The sequence below is a fragment of the Schistocerca americana genome, chromosome 5, assembly GCF_021461395.2.
Source record: "Schistocerca americana isolate TAMUIC-IGC-003095 chromosome 5, iqSchAmer2.1, whole genome shotgun sequence".
In the NCBI taxonomy this organism is placed as follows: Eukaryota; Metazoa; Arthropoda; class Insecta; order Orthoptera; family Acrididae; genus Schistocerca; species Schistocerca americana.
In genome coordinates, this window is record NC_060123.1 from 184,175,172 (window position 1) to 184,189,608 (window position 14,437).

Consider the following 14,437-nt stretch of genomic DNA (forward strand, 5'->3'; position numbering starts at 1 on the left):
GGCTTGAACCAGAGACTACGAAGGTTCTGTGACAATTTATGCTGTGACTTCCTGTGAGAATTACAGGCCCTCCTAAGTGGGCCAGGGATGAACTACACATCAGAGACACAGGTGGCTGACAATTTGTGGAGCGCATGTAAGGTGTAAGTGACTCTCCATCCATATTGTATAGTGATGGGTGTTAAGAGATCAAAAAGTATTAAAATTGTAGTGCTCAACTGTCAAAGTGTATGCAATGAAGTTTCAGACTTTGAAGCATTCCTACAAAGCTGTGGAGCTCACTTAATACACGCCACAAAATCTAACAGTGAGATTTTTGGTGTGAATCCTAGTGTTCATCAAAAGGATAGGCTAATGGGAAATGAAGTTGTTACAGTAGACAAGAAACTCAAATCTATCAATATAGAAATGGAAGCTACATGGGAGATTGTTTGGACAAGACACAGTATCAAGGGGGGGGGGGGGGGGGGAGACATAAATTTGTGATTGGATCTTTCTGTTGACTATCAGACTCACTACCAGATGTAACCAAAAACATTAGAGATAACTTCATTTCACTAGTACGAATGTTCCCCGGACATACTGTCATAATTGGAGGAGACTTTAATCATCCAACAGTGAACTGGAATAATTAGAGCAAGGGATGAGGACGGGAAGAAATCCTGCAAAACATTGTTGGATGTACACTCCTGGAAATGGAAAAAAGAACACATTGACACCGGTGTGTCAGACCCACCATACTTGCTCCGGACACTGCGAGAGGGCTGTACAAGCAATGATCACACGCACGGCACAGCGGACACACCAGGAACCGCGGTGTTGGCCGTCGAATGGCGCTAGCTGCGCAGCATTTGTGCACCGCCGCCGCCAGTGTCAGCCAGTTTGCCGTGGCATACGGAGCTCCATCGCAGTCTTTAACACTGGTAGCATGCCGCGACAGCGTGGACGTGAACCGTATGTGCAGTTGACGGACTTTGAGCGAGGGCGTATAGTGGGCATGCGGGAGGCCGGGTGGACGTACCACCGAATTGCTCAACACGTGGGGCGTGAGGTCTCCACAGTACGTCGATGTTGTCGCCAGTGGTCGGCGGAAGGTGCACGTGCCCGTCGACCTGGGACCGGACCGCAGCGACGCACGGATGCACGCCAAGACCGTAGGATCCTACGCAGTGCCGTAGGGGACCGCACCGCCACTTCCCAGCAAATTAGGGACACTGTTGCTCCTGGGGTATCGGCGAGGACCATTCGCAACCGTCTCCATGAAGCTGGGCTACGGTCCCGCACACCGTTAGGCCGTCTTCCGCTCACGCCCCAACATCGTGCAGCCCGCCTCCAGTGGTGTCGCGACAGGCGTGAATGGAGGGACGAATGGAGACGTGTCGTCTTCAGCGATGAGAGTCGCTTCTGCCTTGGTGCCAATGATGGTCGTATGCGTGTTTGGCGCCGTGCAGGTGAGCGCCACAATCAGGACTGCATACGACCGAGGCACACAGGGCCAACACCCGGCATCATGGTGTGGGGAGCGATCTCCTACACTGGCCGTACACCACTGGTGATCGTCGAGGGGACACTGAATAGTGCACGGTACATCCAAACCGTCATCAAACCCATCGTTCTACCATTCCTAGACCGGCAAGGGAACTTGCTGTTCCAACAGGACAGTGCACGTCCGCATGTATCCCGTGCCACCCAACGTGCTCTAGAAGGTGTAAGTCAACTACCCTGGCCAGCAAGATCTCCGGATCTGTCCCCCATTGAGCATGTTTGGGACTGGATGAAGCGTCGTCTCACGCGGTCTGCACGTCCAGCACGAACGCTGGTCCAACTGAGGCGCCAGGTGGAAATGGCATGGCAAGCCGTTCCACAGGACTACATCCAGCATCTCTACGATCATCTCCATGGGAGAATAGCAGCCTGCATTGCTGCGAAAGGTGGATATACACTGTACTAGTGCCGACATTGTGCATGCTCTGTTGCCTGTGTCTATGTGCCTGTGGTTCTGTCAGTGTGATCATGTGATGTATCTGACCCCAGGAATGTGTCAATAAAGTTTCCCCTTCCTGGGACAATGAATTCACGGTGTTCTTATTTCAATTTCCAGGAGTGTATTTTCTGAAAACTACCTAGAATACCGAGTTTGAGGGCCCACTCATGATGAAAATATGTTAGACCTAATGGCAACAAATAGATCTGACCTGTTAGATGATGTCCGTGTTGAAACTGGTATAGTGCCAATGAGGCAGTTTTGCACCTGTAATTACAACAGTACAGAGGGTAGCTAAAATAGTTTCGATGATTTACATGTTCAGTAAACTATATAAAGAGGCAGATATTTGTTACCTAGAAGATAAATTCAAAATATTTACCTCTGGGAAGGAGCATTTAGCAGAACTGTGGCTCAAGCTTAAAAGAATGCTTCAGCATGTACTGTATGGAAACCTGTAAGGATGGGAGGAACCCTCCCTGGTTCTGTCACTGTAAGGAAACTTCTAAAGAAACAGTGACTACTGCATATTAGGTGTAAAACAAAGCCTAGGGCCATAGAGAGATGCTGAATGAAACACATTTTGGTTGGTAAGAGAGCAGAGCATGTTCAGTGACTGGCATAGCAGAATCTTATCAAAAGATCCCTCACAAAACACAAAGAAGGTCTGGTCATTTGTGAAAGGTGTCAGTTACATCAAACACAGCATCCAGATGTTCATGGACAGTATAGGAACTGAAATTAAGGTTAACAGAGCAAAAGACAAAATGCTGAACTCCGTTTTCAAATGTTCCTTTATTAAGGAAGATACAGAATGCTGCTATCTTCTTCTCATCACTGCAAAGATTGACAATATAGATATTAGTCTTAAATTTATCCATATTATATGGCATTTAATTTTTACTAACATTTATTAGCATGACATGTTTCAGCAGCCTGCTATCATCATCAGGTGTATTACAGTTACACGTTCATTAATCTGAAGTGTGGTCAGGATTATTTGCTGGATGTGCCAATGAGGTTACATACTGAAGATTTTTTAATTAATTATTTTCACTAATATAACAACTCACTCCACTTTCTGCCACAAACGGGCCAATCAACACCAACCAACCACCATGTCATCCTCTGCCGATGCTGTTGTAAAGCACCAACCTCATTTTTGTAGCCTCTATTGCCTCTTAGTAGCACATCTGTCTGTTGACTTGGAGCTGAAGATATTACTCTGTATTCGATGGTATTTGCTATAAAAAAAAGGTACTCTACACTATAGCTTGTACTTTTTTTACTAAAGGTATACTGTTTAGATGATGACCAGGTTTCCTAAGTATTTCATGAAGTTACTGGCACCTACTATCAGGATGGTACCCACAAATAACTAAAAGCTACAGTGGCAGAAGTATTTATACAAATTTCAAACAAACTTAAATGAATCCCTATTCAGTAATCAAAGAGAGCTCCAACAAGTCACTGAACAAAGTAATTAAGTGTGGCAGAAAACACTTTCCATATTTACACAAAATGTCACAGTTCACAGGCAGTATTGTGTCGCAGAAAACTATTGGGTGAAATTACATGCAATGGTTTACTTTAGTTCACTGGTTGAGAGTAACAGTATTCAGCAATACCTCATTCACACGACAAAGATAATCTATGCCTCCTACCAATCGTGACACAATTCAGGCAAAATATTCATTAACTTGAATTAGGAAAATCACTTGAAAGTTATTACGCATCAACAGTACTTACTTTTTGGGGGTGCAGGTGTACATATTTCCTTGGACAAATTGAACATGGCTGTAACATAAACAAAAGCTGGCAGCTTAAGTGTTGTTACATGCTTGTTAAGCTGACAGGGACTGGGCTCATGCTGCATGACTGTGAATGACATTTGACAAAAACTGCTGTATGAACAAATTGTTACTTCAGAAATTACAATCATTTAAGAAACAGCTAACTAAAATATTGTTATTCAGGATGGGCTGTAAAAGTACAGAACCTATCAAATACAAAGGCAAAATTGGCAATAGAAATTATGATGGTATGGATTTTCCAATGGTAATTATCTCATAAGTTAATTAGTTCCATGCAAAATAAAATGATGCTTTGTAGTTGGAATGGGTTTGCTACTTTTACAAATGCGTACTAGCTCACATGATGATGACAAATTCGTATGTAAGATGTTCAATCAACAACATTTTCTGATTTATAAATCTTAAGTGAAAACTAATTATAGTGTTGGGCTCAGCACAATGAAAGTAAAGTACTGAGCAATAAATTCAGTTGGAGCAAAGTCTAATTCCGCTTTTCAAGAATTTAGTTATCATATGTAAGGTACACATAACAGTTTGATACTTAGCATAATTACTGGGAAGAAAAGTATTACTCATCAGAGGTGCAATCATTGCAAGCTTGCTATGTTATCATACTGATCTCCCAGCAATTGTTGCCTTCTTGATCTTGGATCCACTACTGATGGCTCAAGTAACTCCTCAGTTGGTATCTCAAAACTGAGTGCACCCTGTTCTAGTTGTGGCAGTACTGGGAATCAAACTTGGGTCCTTGGCATAGCAACCAAATACACTTGCCACTGAACTATGGAGATGGACTTTACTACCACGAAGAGATAACTAAAAAAAATATTGTCTGAACATTCTTGAATAACCAGGGAATACCAAATAATTGTTAATATTTAATATGTGGCATGACATAAATACGCTTCTATAAAAAAGATTATATCTTAGCAATTGAAATAAATTTTTAGCACTTAATAGCCTTTCAAATGAAAACATTTGAATGTGAATGTCTTAAGTGATGTTGTGTTTATTACTCTCCTCTATGTGCCAGGAAAATAAATTTCCATAAAAAATATATGTAATGAATTCAGTTAAACAGCTCAAACATACAAATTTACTTAAGGTATATGTTGAAGTATGTTGGTCTTCTTGTACATGGTTAGTTTTGGTACATAATCCTACTGGCACACCCACCAAACAATTCTCATCACACTCCAGATTAATGTACACGTAAATGTAATGCACTCGATAATTGTAGCATACTGCCAAAACATTTCATGCTAATAAATACTAATAAAAAGTAGTGAGTGAAGCAGTAAAAATTATTTCATAAATAGATAATAGTGTCAGTGACACTGACAACAGCTTGCTCAAATTAAACAAGGCTCCAGGGCCAGTGAGATCCTTGTCACATTTTATACAAAATTTGTAGCCTTGGTAGTTCCTGTTTGTATCACAATCTGCCTTAGATACATCGAACAAAAAACTGTGCCCAGTAATTGGAAAAAAGGATGATTCACATGTCTACACATGAGATCCACAAAACAACCATCCAATCTCATTGTTATCCATGTGTTGAATCTTAGAACACATCATGAGCTCAAAGATAATGATAAGGGATAAGATAACAAGAGAATGACCGCCTCCATGCTTTTCGCACATGACATCCTGAAAGGCATGGATGTAGGTGGTCAGGTGGGTGCAGCGTTTTTCAACTTCTGGGACAGCATTTCACTTGGTACCACACCAGCATTTATTAATAAGAGTACAGCTGTATGTGGTATTAAACAAAACTTGTGATTGGGTTGAGGATTTCTTGATAGGCAGTAAATAGAGTGTTATCTTGGATGGAGAGTCATTGATAGTTGTAAAAGGAATGCCAAGTGTAGCTCAGGGAAGTGTGCTGGGGTCACTATAGTTCATGTTGTGTATTAACGACATGACAAGCAATGTTAATAGCAACTTTGAAAAATGTCATGATTACTGCCTTGAGCTGCTGATAAAATATTCATTTAAACAGCCAGTTTCAGTTGACTGATCATCAAGAAATTCTTTAAAGCATTTACATAATCATAATAGGCAAATATAAAATCATTGAAGTCAGATAATAAAACTGTTAATCTGTCACTGTCAGACAGTGTTAACACAGGTTGCTGATGTAACGTGAAAGAGTACACTGCCTAGCACAATATATCTTGATGATGTAATTTCTATTAAGACGTGACAACAGTGACAAATTCATGATTTTATTATCTGATGCTGTAAATGATTTTAAGAACATGACGATGGTCAGCTGGCCAAAACTGGCTCAAAGCTGTAATCACGAAATTTTCGGAATATATGAGATTCTGGACACAGCTTCCTGAAAATATATTAATAGTAACCTCAGACTTTTTGCAGGGAATGCAGTTATCTTTAATGATGTACCGTATGAAAAAAGTTGTAGAATGTTACATCATATTTTTGAGAAGATTTGAAAGTGTTGCAGTGATTGGCAACGTGCTTTAAATGCAAAGAAATGCAAAATTATTCACTCCACCAAAAGAGAGAAAAGTACTATCCTATGACTACAATATCTGCGATTTACAATTAGAACCAGTCATTTCATACAAGTATAGCATATAACATTTTGTAGGGATACAAAGTCTGGGTACAAAGGTGACTAGTTTTGAATCACTCATGCATCCAATTTGTGGGACTCAAACTAAGTAGAACTAATGGGGCTATCAAATTTATATAAAGAAGGGCAGCATGAGTAGCCACAGGTTTGTTTGTCTCATGGGAGAGCTTCACGGAAGTCTTGAAGAAACCTGGGTTGGCAGATACTTGAAAACAAACACACTAATTAACCCACAGAACTCTACTTACAAAAGTTTCAAGAATCAACAGTATGTGAAGAATCTATAGACAGGTTCTTCAGCCTCTTATATATTGTTCCTGTAGGGACCGTGAAGACAAAATCACACTAATTATATTTTGCACAGAGGCACTTAAGCCCTCCTTCTTCACAAGTTCCATACTTGATTGAAACATCCCATATGGTACCATGATAAGTATCTTCTGCCATGCACTTCACAGCAGTTTGCAGAGTATTTATGAAGATCTAGATGTAGTATATCATTGGAATGTTGTGAGCATTTTCAAGGCATTCTCATACTAACCAAATGAATCTGTTAAAGTGCACAGCCCTTCTTTTGATCTTTTTTATCTCCTCTAATAGTCCTATCTGTTAAGCATGTCAGACTAAAGGACAGTATTCAGTAATTGGCTGAATGAGGGTATTGTGAGTTACCATCTTCATGGATGAATTATAGTTCTATAAGATCCTTCCAGTGAATCTTCAGCCTTTTCTACAACATGTTTTATGTGGATGTTCAACATAAGCTCGATCTGGACTAGGGATAACTGATTAATTACAGTTGATTATTTGTAACTGTTCTGGCAGTTGATTATTTATATATTGTTGTTTGTTTCACATAAGTTACTTTTACATAATTGATTATCTTTACACCGAGCGAGGTGGCACAGTGGTTAGCACACTGGACTCGCATTCGGGAGGACGACGGTTCAATCCCGTCTCCGGCCATCCTGATTTAGGTTTTCCGTGATTTCCCTAAATCGTTTCAGGCAAATGCCGGGATGGTTCCTTTGAAAGGGCACGGCCGATTTCCTTCCCAATCCTTCCCTAACCCGAGCTTGCGCTCCGTCTCTAATGACCTCGTTGTCGACGGGACGTTAAACACTAACCACCACCACCACCACCATTATCTTTACAGTTATTTCCATTTTTCCTTTTAAAGCCTGTTGAGCATTGACTTTCTGTTTACGGAAGAAATATGACTGCCCCCAAGTTCTCATCATGTAACATAGGGTCCATGTTAACCAAAACAAAGCAATATTAATTATATTTTGTCAGATAACAACATATCTTAAGTGCAATGGCTCGTATGTAACACATACTAATTCCTTGCAAGCAGGCTCAGATCCCAGGGTTTGCGTCTGGTGATGAGGGTTGCAGTTTGTCACTTACTGTCTCTAGTCCCTTTCCCCCAACCCCCAAATATAATCTTCTGTCACCTCCACTTTTAAAGTGCCTTAAATGTGTACAGTTTTATAACAACAACAACAACAATATTGATGATAATAATTATCATCTTGCTGTTTGGCCACCTCACCCAAAATCAATCACTAATAAGTTCTTTTGTGATTCTTCAGTTTACCCTGATGTATTACTTGATGGAACGGTCATGGGCATACTGCCAGTTCATAGTGGCCAGTAAGAATATTTTGGTTATCAGATATGCTGACGTCACCAGGTGTGCTGTTGAACCACGCCCCTGATGGTGGCGACGTGCCTCATTGCTGAAATAGTCCTCCTGGACACTATTAACTCATAATACACCTGTGAACTGTGATAAATTGTTTAATTACCATCAAATGGTTTAATGTAATAATAATAACTTGTTTATGCCAGTGAATAGTTCCTTCTTTAGTATAACATCCAAGAAATTGCAATTCAGAAAAATACAGCCTTTGAAAAGTGTAAACCCAAAAATTTGAGAGGTAAATGTGTCATGCAGTTAATTTAAGAACTGTGATAAGAACAAGCTCTCACACCTTTGATAATGTCGTAATATACAGAACATAAATCAAGGTGTGCTCTCATAATTATCAATATTTCACTAAGCATGCAGTTTTGAATACTTGTCTGCAAACTGCTGAAATATGAGCGTGTTATCGAGGCCAATGCTGTTTGTTTCAGCCATTTCTGCTGACGTTTGGGAAGTCAGTTTTCTGTTATTTCTTTCTGTTAGTGGAGGGTCTTCCACTTTCTGTCTTTCCTTATTCTATTTTCTGTGGATTACAGGTCTTGCATATGGATTCATGAAACGCCTCAGATTTGTTGTTGACATTACATGGGGCTAGCCTGTGAAAGTGCTGACCGGTCAGGCCATTGTTTTTTCTAGATGTGCAGGCCAGCACACCACCAGTTGAAAAGTGTCCTGTGTAAAACATAGCTTGTAAGTCCTAGAATTCCTTGCAATTTTCAGGACTTAGTTTTCTTGCACTGTAATCTCAATACATACAGGGTGTATCACCTAAAACTTGCACCGTAAATATTGAGGAAATGGAAAGTGCTATACAAGTTCAATTTTCACAGAATGGATTGGTAGTTAGGGTTTCGTATTGTTAGCCAATAAACAGATTGTAATAATACTAAGGAAGTGTATTTTTCTTGCAAAAATACACTTTTTAAATAGAGAAAAACTCATTCACATTAATGAACTAAAAGTAGAGGAAATTTTGAAGGTCAGCGCTGTTTTTTGCAGTATCTAGTGTGAGTCGTTTATGAGGTATCGTATTTGGGACAGTTCCCACACCCAGTATTTTTTTTGTGTCATTCAACCTGCATAGTGGCTAGGTACAGTGTTGTTACGTTTGCTTACAGTGTGCCTGTGTGTCCCTCGAGTGCATTGCGACCTGCTGGTCAGTTAGTGTGTGACAGTCGAAGCAGTTGGTAGTGAGTGGACTATGGGATTTACCAGTGCAGTAAAAGCAGACATACTTGTGGTGTGTGGAGAGAGTGGGAGGAATGCAGTTAATTATTGTATGGTGTATGTGGCAAGATAAGCCAAATAGATGTCAACCATCCCGGGAATTACTTATCTACCTCTTCAACCAGTTATGTCAAAGTGGTAGGGTAACACTAGACAATGTAACAGGAGGAGACAAGTGACAACAGAAGAAGCAGAAATTGATTTTCTTGCTGCTGTTGCAGTTGATACACACATTAGCTCCTGTGAAATTGCACAAAGAAATGGTATGAGTTGGGCAACTGTGCTACGCATTCTCCATCGACGTAAGTTTGATCCCTATCACATCTCTCTCTATGAAGAGCTGCCTGCAAACAATAATGAGAATATGTGTTCTTTCGTATATGGCATTAAACAGAATATTCCTGATGTATCTTTTTAGTGATGAAGCCACTATTGTCAGTCTTGGCCAGGTAAACTGACGAAACATCCACTATTGTTGTGTTGACAACCCGTGTTGGCTTCATCAGGTGGAACATCAGAGTCCAGGGAGTGTAGACATATGGTGTGGGATAGTGAACCATCAGCTCATAGGTCCGTTTCTCGCAGATGGAACACTCAAGGCACTGAAGTATTGCAGCCTCCTAACAGACCACATTCCATGGATGCTGTGGTGAAAGCTGAAAGAGACTGTCTACAAAGATGTACCAACTGCACCTGATGATATCCAATGACATATTACTGCAACCTGCTCGGACCTCTCTGCTGAAGTGCTAGCAAGTGTGCAGCAGTTGTTATACCAGGCTGGAAGTCTGTATTACTGCTGCCAGTGGTCCTTCTGAACACAACCTGTGATGGTGAGTTGCCTTGTTCCTGGTCAGAATCCACATAACTTGTGTATGCACTTGTGTGTTGTTCCTTAGTGTGTGCTACCACAGGTGTCGCACAAGTGTCGGTGTGGGTTATCGTGTAAACGACTTGTGCTAGAGTCCTGAAATAAATATTATTGACATTCTAATTTACCCAACTTGTAGTTTGTTAATCTCAAAAGGCATTGTTCCATTTAAAAAAGTGTATGTTTGCACAAAAATACACTTTCTATGTATTATCACAATCTGTTGATTGGCTAACAGTATAAATCCCTGACTTCCAATCCATTCTGTGGAAACTGCACATCAGTAGTACTGTCCATATCCACAATATCTACGGTGCAAGTTTTAGGTGATTCACCCTTTGTGTGCGGCTTTTTTATGACGGTTGTCATATTCGGCTTATCAGCTTATGTAGTTTCCTATCTGTCCATTCTTCTTCCTAAAGGTCCCTAGAATTTATCACATGTTTGACATCTTGCATCCATCTTCTAGGCGGTCTTCCACATTTTCTTGTTTTCTTCACGAAGCTGGTGTCTGTTCACAGAATCTATTGGGCCTTCACTTATCATCCATTCATTGGAGCTGGATGCATGAAGTTAATAGTTTGCCACCTATGGCATCGAGAACAGTGCCTTTTTTCGCCTATAATTTCCCATATTCTGTCACTTCTGAAGTTTCCCAGTCTGGAGGCGTGACAACTTCGTTTCCAGAAATCCACCTTGAAGGGTATCAGTTTATTTTTCTCCTGTTTGGTTAACTCCCATATTTCAGTGCTGTGTGTGGTGACAGTCCCTACAATTGGCTTCTACAACAATACTTTTGCTCTCTTTGTCATTTCATCACTCCATAACAAGGACTTAAGTCGGCCAATTATTCTTTTTCATTGCCCAATTTTATTTAATTTTGTGTGTGCTGCTTCCATTTGTTGTAAAAATGCTGCCCTAGTATTTTAAGATACAGACAATACTAAAGTTTCAGAATCCTCAGTCACCTTCACCCATTACCACATACTTCATCTTTTTGTGTTTTTCAGGCAGCATTTTAAGTATTCTCTACGCAGTTTCCTGGACTTGTAAGTGCAGTTGTCTTTGTCTCCCTCTATCAGGACCTTTTCATTGGCAGATAGTAAAGTGCACAGTTTTTTTCCAATTTTGCAAAACTTCTTCTAAGTGTACTTTAAATAATATCAGTCCTAATGAGCACCCGGATGGGGCCTCCCGGCCAACGATGCTATACGCTCATTTCATTGTTCATTGCGAAGTGTAATGCAGAAAACATTACATGGGATCTTTTCACAAACACGATAAATAAGTGAACAATGGTAACGAGACACACACTCTTCTGTTGTTCGTCTTTTCACATCAGCCATCTCAGCTCCCTTCTTGCATTCAACAGTTGTAAATAATGCAGCAAATGAAAGAGCAATTCAGTTCTGCTCGTAAACCCGTGCGCATTCCTGTGTCTTCCGTTAGAAAGCGCTAGTAGCAAATATGGCGACTGAATCTGTTCTCACAGAGCATCGTCCGTTCAGCATTAATTTCCATTGTAATCCTCCAAGTGATAATGCGTAGGTGGAATCATCAGTTGAAGATACGAGCTTTGCTTGCAAAGGAAAGAATACGGGACGAGCAAGAGTGAAGAATGTGTTGAACGAGTGAGTGCGTTTTCACACGCTCTGATGGCTAGTCGTGAATTAGCAATTCCAGTGACTGTGTGGAGATGTTGAAGAAGACACCTACAACTACGCTTCATTGTCTGCAGTTGTTGCAAGCTCTTAAGCCCGCAGACAAAGGTTTGCAACGAAATGTTGCTTCATGACGACAAAGATTTTCAGAATCGTTTCGTCTTCAGTGATGAATTGACATTTCAGCGAAGTGGGAATATGAACACACATGAGCGTTTAAGGGTCAGCAAATGCCTACGAGATGGTACAGTTGCAACGAGACTCCCCTAAATTGAATGTTTTTCCTGTGCCATATGCCGGCAGAAAGCTTATGGACCATTCTTTCTCTCGAAGTAACTGTAACTGACGTTTCTCATGTTGATACGCTAGAAATGTGGCTCTTTTCTTAGTAGGAAGAAGCTGAACGACAGAACTTTATTTGGCAGCAAAATGGTGCACCTCCTATATGGCATAACTGATCTGCCTGATTAGAGAAACCGAGGCAGTTGTTAATTACTCCAGGCACACTGATCAGAGTTTGGGAAGAGCTCGCCTATCAACTCGATGTGTGCTGTGTGACGAATGGTGCTCACACTGAACACTTGTGAGAAAAACTGTTAGGGTTGCTTTTTCATTTGATGTATTACTTACAATTGTTAAGTTGAAAACCATGATATTCATTTTGAAAAGCCCCGGTATAACAAGTGTCTGGAATAAAATTTTTGGCCATATGACATTCTGTTGTCATAATATAGCACTTTACATCTCTCAGTATTGCTGAGCTGACGGGAACTGCAACTACGTTGTGCCAGAGGCATTGTCAAACAGGCTGCCGTCGACGTCATAGCAGAGCTGCGCAGCAGGTGTGTAGCTGGCAGCGGCCGCTCGGGAAGCCGTGGGCGCGGCGGTCGGGCAGGGAGTCGTGTTGTGCACAATTACGTCCCCGGGGAACCCCCGGCTGCGGCCATGCGAGCCTGACGGATTGCCGGCCCCGCGCGTGGCGTCGCGTCGCGTCGCGCCGGCGCCGGCGCCACAGTCAATAGGCGCCTGATGACGTTGGTTCCGACCCCGGCGCCGGCTCCGACTGACGTGTGATTACCATCCGCAGACTCCTATAATCACAATTTTGATACATTGTGCCGGCGGCGTGAGCGGTACAGTAGTTGATACGGCGCCTGCCGCAGTCGGTGTACAGTGTCTGCCTTCCCCTCCCTCTTTTTCCCTTTCCTCCTCTGCTCCAACCCAGCGCAGCCGGAGTTAATTAGGCCATCAGCTGCGCAGTGCCCGCCCCGCATACGAGCAAGATGAATACGCCGCTGATGCCGAGCCTTCGTTCTCCACCTCTCTCCCCTCCACCCCCCGCCCCCCCCCCCCTCTACCCTCCCTCCTCCTCGCTCCCATACTTAGGCCACTCACAGTGCTCCATCGCCCTCCCCTGCTCGCTTTTCCACCCTACCCCTCTCGCTCTTACCCTGTACAACCGCCACACCTCCTCCGACGTGTGCACGTTTACGGCGTCTGTTTATTTTTGGCAACATATGACGTCATAAAGGCAGTCTGGGAGAGTGGGAGCCGGAGCCGTGTAATCTAGCTTGCACCACTCATACCCTATCCACTCGCGCTCTAGATCGGCACTCCCCCACCCCGCAGCGGACGATAGACGCGTTGATGAATTTGGCAGTAAATGTTTGATTTCACAAGCGTTGCCGCGCAACCCAGCGATTCAGTATGTTGACCGGGGGGATAGGCATTCGTGCTCGATCGATCCTAACACATAAAGAGTTATCTTGGGTTTTTTATTTGTTTATTTATTTCTTTTTTTTTTAGGCAAGGCCTGTCCGTGAAGTTCATGAACATCAGTGAAATGTACAAATCGTTGAACTGCCCGTATCTGTTCCGTTGCACTTGCCACTACACGGTTCGGAAGATTACGTCCCATCATCAGGTGTATTTATGTCAATTAATAGGGCGCGAAAGTATTGTAATGTGCGACTTTTGAGTAACCTGCGTACTGCCAGAGCGAGCTCAAAGTTATGTAGATGTTTTGACCACATAGTGTCAGTGCTCACAGTTTGCGGCACTCTTATTTAAATCAAATGCTGCAAATTAAACTACCCAAAGCTGCCGTATTAGAAGCTAATACCTAAAGCGTATGCCCTTTGTACTAAAATAGTTTCTTCTGCTGCCAAAGAACGCAAGTTACATAACACTTGTACATACAGCAATCCCACTCCACCTGATGATAAAGGTATACTCCTCTGAAACACGCAGGGGAAAGTGTAATGTGATAAATGTGACTGGTTACGATAATTTGTACTTTCAGTAGAAATAGGTAGCTTGCGGTTACCAGGAAGTCACTTCTGTGCCAACGGCGGGACCTTAGTTCATTTAAAATTTTCCAGCGTTTGGGATTAAACATTAGCTAGATTTTCATATTCTGTTCTGTAACACAAGAATCGAAATGCTAGTGTTGAATATGGATTTCGGACTAAAAATCAGGTTTCTGAAGTCATACGTATGAAAAGACTATGCAAGAAACGGGGAGTGAATACAGCGATTAACTGAATTCGACACAATAACTGATATTG

The 14,437-nt window shown here is 41.9% G+C and overlaps 1 protein-coding gene across 4 annotated transcripts in view; it reads left to right on the forward strand.

The window, feature by feature from the left end:
• The window catches only part of LOC124616689 (membralin), a 495,400-nt gene that overhangs the window by 163,845 nt on the left and 317,118 nt on the right, over nt 1–14,437 (forward strand). The window lies entirely within an intron of this gene.